Source organism: Sceloporus occidentalis, unplaced genomic scaffold (genome assembly GCF_023333645.1).
Source record: "Sceloporus occidentalis isolate IW3139 unplaced genomic scaffold, rSceOcc1.0.p SCAF_60, whole genome shotgun sequence".
Lineage (NCBI taxonomy): Eukaryota > Metazoa > Chordata > Lepidosauria > Squamata > Phrynosomatidae > Sceloporus > Sceloporus occidentalis.
This window is the reverse complement of record NW_028317040.1, coordinates 3,358,486-3,365,982: the sequence shown is the minus strand read 5'-3', so window position 1 is coordinate 3,365,982 and position 7,497 is coordinate 3,358,486.

Genomic DNA, 7,497 nt, shown 5'->3' with positions numbered 1-7,497 from the left:
TGTGTCCTTGCTTGTTCTCCCAGCCTTTTTTTAGCCAATCTGCCCTCAAACTCTGGTAAGTCTTGTGTTGACCGAAAACACAATAGAAAGCGATCTATTTTCGCTTTCTGCACCGAAACGGCGTTGCTGTAATGCCTCGACCTCGAGGCATTCAGCAACGTCATTATCGGCACAAAGGGGCCATCTCTGGCCCCTCCCCGGGGCGTCAACATCCGCCATACGGCGGACGTCCGTTTTAAAAGCGTTTTAAACTTAAATGGTGTCGCTGGAATGCCTCGATCAGGAGGCATCCAGCGACACCAAACACTTACCTGGGGATGGACTGCGACCGCTCCAGAGAGCGGTCACAGCCGCAGCTGCCGTGATCTTCGCCATCTGCAAGATGGCGGCGGTCCGGGAAAATTCAATAAAGAAAAACAATAAAGTCTAAAAAGTTCGCTAGACCCTCTAGAGAACTCTGGCTCCACTTGCAGGTTGAATATAGGTACTGCATTCAACCATGCAAGTCAATGGAGCTCAGCTTTCTAATCACAGTGTGATTAGAAAAAATAAATTAAAAATAAAATAAAATTAATAATAATTAGAAAAAAAATAGTAAAAAAACAGTAAAATGTAAAAATAATTTCCCACTGATGTCACTATCAGGGGAACCTTCAAGTTGAAAAAAAATGTTAAAAAAATAAAAAAAAAAAGGCCAAAAAAAATAATATATATATATAAAAAATATATTTTTGTGAGCAAGTCCTATAATTAGCATATTAGCTTAAAACAATTCTCGCATGGAAAGAGTTAAAATACTGGCATATTAAATGCCCGTGGGGTGTCTACTTTTAAAAAATGTATGATTTGATGGGGTAAATTGAATTGGCCGGGTTCAACAAGGTCCCAATTAACACGGGGGGAAGGATGGCCACACATCTAATTTCCAATTAGAAAAATGCACACGTACCAAATGTGGCCTTTTAGTTCCCCCCAAAAATGACAAACCCATGCATGTGGGGTATCACTGTACTCAGGAGATGTTGCTGAACACATATTGGGGTGTCGTGTGACAGCGGCATATACCAGGAGCTGTAAATTCATACATAAAGTAGGTGTGTGTGGGAAAAATACACACACAAAAATACTACTGCAAACTTTGAAAAAATGCTGGTGGTAAAATGTGTGCATGAAAAGAGTTAAAATACCCTGGGGTGTCTAGTTTTCAAAAATATATGGTTTTGTTGGGCACACTGAAATGGCCCGGCTCAAAGATGTACCAAATAGGGCACGGGCAGTGGATCCCCAAATGCCAAAGTTCAACATTGAAAAATGTGCATGCCCCAAATGTGGCTCTTTTGCCCCCGAACAGCCAGGCAAAATCATTCATGTGGGGTATCACTGCGCTCAGGAGATGTTGCTGAACACATATTGGGGTGTTTTGTGATAGTGACATATACGAGAACTTTTTAATTCATACCTGAAGTAAAATGTGTGTGACAAAACAAATGGAAAAAAATGACTATCACAAAGTTTGACAAAGACTGGTGGTAGATATGGTGCATGGAAAGAGTTAAAATACTAGCATTTGAAATACCCTGGGGTGTCTAGTTTTCAAAAATATATATCTTTATTGGGCACACTGAAATGGCCCGGCTCAAAGATGTACCAAATAGTGCATGGGCAGTGGATCCCCAAATGCCAAAGTTCAACATTGAAAAATGTGCATGCCCCAAACGTGGCCCTTTTGCCCCCAAACAGCCTGGCAAAATCATTCATGTGAGGTATCGCTGTACTCAGGAGATGTTGCTAAACACATATTGGGGTGTTTTATGATAGTGCCATATACCAGAACCTGTTTATTTATACCTAAAGTAAAATGTGTGTGAAAAAACAAATGCAAAAAAATTACTACCATAAAATTTGACAAAGGCTAATGGTAGAATAAGTGCTTGGAAAGGGTTAAAATACCAGCATTTGGAATACCCTGGGCTGTCTAGTTTTCAAAAATATATGACTTGATGGGGTAAATTGTATTGGCCGGCTTCAAAGATACCCGAAATGGCACATGGGGGGAAGAATTACCAGATTTGGAAAAAATGGCTTTGAAATAGCAAAATGCTACCTGTACTTATTGCTCCATAACGTGCAGAAAAAAGCAAAAAAACATAAAAACATTGGGTATTTCTAAACTCAGGACAAATAGTAGAATCTATTTAGCAGGTTTTTTTTATTACCTTTTATAGATGAGTAAAAGATTTTTCAACTAAAAGTTAGAAACAGTCATTTTTTTCTAAATTTTTCACCATATTTTATACTTTTATTTATATATTTTATTTTTTAATAGTAAATAATATGATACAATCAAAACAATGTCATCTAAAGAAAGCCCTTCTTGTCCTGAAAAAAACAATATATAATGTGTGTGGGTTCAGTAAACGGGAAAGAAGAAAATTACAGCTAAACACGAGCAGCGCAGAAATGTTAAAACGGCCATTGTCACGAAGGGTACAAAAAGTAAAATCAGCCTTTGTCACGAAGGGGTTAAACACCACACATCACACTTCATACTTTTTAGCTGCTTGCACACTATGTGGATGGGTGCACTGTTACCACATTACATGACCTCACTGTTCTCTCAAATGGGCTGGTCCAAGTCAGACTGGCCCTGTGTGAAGAGCTTTGGACTGGCCCGTTGGGCATTTCCCCCTCTGCTCAAACCATTCCCTGGTTATATTTAAGTGACAACTTATTCATAGACAAATATTGTAAGGGTGTCTCATCATCATCATCATCACATGACATAGGGTTAAAATACTAAATAAAAAATATGTTGCATATCACAAAATTAACAATCCAGTTTGTATAATTCTATGAAGTGCCAGTGAACAGTGTTTAGCTGCAGCATTACACCATTTCATTTTTTTAAATGTTTTAGCTGACGAATACCAGTGAGATTTAAATAATTAAAAATGATAAACAAACTCAGAGCGTGATGGACAATTTCAAGTTGATGTTGAATAAACATTTATTTTACATTTACAGACAAACTGTAAGTTATTATTTTATAGGGATTTCAAGTAACACAATTCAATAATTATATATAACCTGCTGCTATAGTATCAGATGCTACAAGCACAACCATCTTCAGATTTGATTCATTCATTGCATTTGTCTTGTATATTTGTCTGGTGAGCCTTTAAGATCATGTTTTCAATCCAGTTATGTTTTTGCACAGCTGTCTTCCAGTATCTGCTTTCTTAATACCGCTTTCAGTTGTCATCCCTGATTTTGATATTTTTGGAGTATTTCCAATCATCTGTGAAACATTCAAAGCTGGGGAAAGCAGCTACCGCATATAATTAAATTTATGACATGTAGTCCTGTGGCTTCATTATTAGTTTTTTTCACTTTTTACTTGTTTTTATTTTACACTTCTAGAAAATCTAGACAAAGATAGAAATAATTGATTATTAAGCTGCTGCTCAACTCACAAAATTCGCAGATCGCTACAGCACATTACAACACATAAAAAAGAATGTACGCACACTAGAGTCCATGGAAAAAGTAATCCCATATACATTAGAAGATTAGAAAAAGGACTGAGCCGTGAAACCCAAAAGTAAGAGTTGGTGCGGGTACTGACAGAATCCCAAAACGCATTTAAAACATGTTTGCTACTTTTCCTAAATGTTACATTTTGCAGTTTGGCACATTAAATACCAATGGCATCTTTACAGATTAAAATAATTATTACAAGCCCACTGTAATACTTAAACTGTGGAGCACTCATTTTACCTTACCCCTTTGCTGATTGTTGTTAATTGCTTCAAATAGTCTTTGTGAGGGTGAGACAAGAGAATCCTAAAAACCTCAAGACACAATAGATATGTGATTATCTTATGCCACATATACATAAAATGTATTCATATTGTGCCAGCAGATTCCATAACGCTATTACAGTAGGGTTAAAATTTACAATAACTATAACACATGTTAAAACATACTTGTACAGAAAGAGAAGAGGACCCTGCTCTTGTGAGTTTACAATCTTTTAGGTGGTCGAGGGGGACTGAGACAGTATGAGAGTGACTGCTTGGGTGAGGATGACTTGATTGTATTAAGGGTTATATAGAGAACTTGGAGGTGAGGATGATGGATGTTTTCTTTGCGCAAGTTTTCTGCAGGTTGAAGGTATTAGGAGAGTAGGTCAGGGGCTGGCTGGGCCTGAATCTAAACTAAAAGGCCGCACACTGAAGTGGCCAATGCCGTGTTTAATGCGGGGCAAAAGCCTGCAGAATCTGCAATGCCATTGCATTGGCTGCGAGTTTTAAAGCAGCCGTAAGACCGCCTCCACCGGCCGCCAGGGCCGGACTGAGACCATGAACAAAAAGCCATAGGCCCCCTGTGGTGATGCCCCTTGGACACACCCTATTTTGATCACACCCTTCCCAGTTAAGTCCCTCCCTATGGTTAAACCCCCTTATATCTATTTTTCAGTATTTGTCATAATGAAAAAAAGATAACTACATATATATTAAATAATACTGGCAGCAACTGAAAAATACAAGAAACTCTAATACGGTGACCACATTTTATTTCTGCCATTAAGAGACACACTATGAAGCGCATGAGATCACACACACAGGTGTGTGTATATATATATATATATATATATATATATATATATATATATATATATATATATATATGCTTTAGACACGCATTTTTAACTACATAATATGTACTTTTCTCTTTGAAGTAAAGACTATGATTGAAATATGATTTCAAAATAAGCTGAATTGGCAGTTTCTTTAATATTAGCCCTTGCTGCCGATATATATATATTACTATTAGCACCTGCTGCTAATACATATATATATATATATATATTAGACCCTGCTGTCGATATATATATTAATATTGGCCCCTGCTGCCAATATATATAAATATTAGACCCTGCTGCCAATACATTTTATATTGAAAAATTGTAGCATTTCCTTGGGCCCCGCTCCATGCTCCCTGGCATGTAATCACTCCCTCCACTCCTGCACCAAAAAATAGGTATAGATCAAATATACAACACATAAAACAGCACTTGCATGTATAGATCAACTGAATAAGACATACAAACCTAATATGTGCAGGTATACATAAATAATGTATGGAAACATAGCATAGCAGGTAAAGATCAACACATTAACACATATGTATAGATTCATTTAAATTCACATATGAACTCCGCAGTGAAGACATAGTATCAGATGTACAAATTCTGTAGCTGCAGGTATACAATAATAATGTAGGGAAACATAACATTGCAGGTATCAACATAACACAAAAACCCAGCATTGCAGGTATAGATCAACTGGAAATCACATGTAAACTTAGCACTGAGGGTATAGATCAAATAAACACATGGAAACATCATTGCAGGTATTGATCAACTGAATAAGACACAAACCCAGATTTGCAGGTATAGATCGAATAAAAACCTCAGCATTAAAGGTATAGATAAAACTCCTTAAATTACAGGCATAGATCACAGGTTGCACAATCCAAAGCCAGCCCTGGTGTAGACACTGCCCACATAGAACCTGACCAGCACCCAGATAACACACATAGGAATTGCCATCTTTGTCCCCAAATAGCCCAGCGTGAGTCAACATTGTCCCAAAAACAGCCCGCCCTATGCCATCTTTGTACAATCACTTTTACAGTCACTCACTAATTTATACTTTCATTCACATAATTAATTCACACAATCATTTTATCTCTCCCTCATTCAGACAATTCATCCACAAATTAATTCATTATTTCCCTCATTCAGACAATTCATCCACACATTATTTCATTCTCTCACTCATTTACACAATTCACTCACACACTAATTCATTCATTCTCTCAATCATTCTCACTCTTTATGTATTTCAATGTTCTTAGTACCCTCTTTTTCACTACCCCCACTCCCCCCTTTCATCTACCCCCACTCCCCTTTCCCACTATCTACCCCTATCCCCTCTTTCTTGCTATCTTCCCCCTCCCTTCTCATTATATACCCCCTCCCCCTACCTTCTCACTATCTACCCCCTATCCCCCCTTCTCATTATTTACCACCTATCTCTGCCTTCTCACTCTCTACCCCCTCCCTTCTCACTATCTGCCTCCTCTCATCCCCATCTCATTATCTACCCTTTTCCCCCCTTGTAGTTCACTAACCTTCCTGCGGTGGGAGCGAGAGGCCTCTGCCTTCCTGCTCTGCACACTGCTTTACTGCTGAGTGCCAGAATATGACGTCAATACACATGGGTACATTAACCAGTACAAAAGGGGGCATCAAAACACAATGGAGGTGGGCTGGTTGGGGACATCACATAAATCAATACAAAAGGGGGTGGGGGCATAAATGCACAATGGAGTCTGGCTGGGGGCAAAACTGCACATGGGGCAATACACAAGGGTGTTGGGGGAATACATTAAAACTAAAGGGGGGCCTGGCTGGGGCATCAATATACAAGGAAACAGTAGCGTTCCCAGTGGAGGTGCTGCTCATCAAGGGGGTGCCACCACGCCGACAGTAATGTCCGCCGCTAGAGGAGCAGGCTCGGTTGGGAAGATAAAGGATCTCCCTCTAACTGGCTTAAAGACAATCAAGGGAGCGGTAGGTGTGTTAATGCAGACCTCTGATGCTGCTCCCTTGCGATGCATATGGCAACTAATGCTGTGCGTCGGGATTTGATGTCATATTCCGGAGCACAACACTGAAGCCACGCCCACTGCCTTCCGCACTCACTGCACCAGAATAAATATATATTTATATATATATATATATATATATATATATATATACCGTATTTGCTCGATTATAAGACGAGGTTTTTTTCAGAGCAAATGCTCTGAAAAATACCCCTCGTCTTCTAATCGGGGTCGTCTTCTAATCAGACCTCAAATAGAGTCTGATTAGGAGACTAAGATCCAGATCCCCCGCACCGCTGCAGGGGACCTGGATCCTCCTGTCTCACCCCCCCCCATCATACACACTTACCGGTGCTTCCTGCTGTATTGCCGGGGCAGCGGGTTGACGTCTACGCGATCCGCGTAGACAACGTCCGCTGCAGCCGGAAGGAGGTGTGGCTAGCAGCGGGGGTTGTCTGCGTCCGTCGCGTAGACCTTCCCCGACTGTCAGAGATCTCTGATCTCTGACAGCCGGGGAAAGTATACGCGACGGACGCATACAAACCCCCGCTGCCAACTCCACCTCCTTCCGGCTGCAGCAGAAGGCGACGTCAACCCGCTGCCCCGGCTGGAAGCACCGGTAAGAGAGGGCTGAGAGGGGAGAGAGGGGAGAGAGGAGAGAGGAGAGGGGAGGGGAGGGGAGAGAGTGTGTGTGTGTGTGTTAGTTAAATGGGGGCATAGGGCATTTCTGGAGTGGCGTTAAGGGGGCATTTAATAGAGCACTCTGCCTCCTGAAATGCCTTATACCTCCCTATATGCCACTCTGCCCCATAATATGCCTTT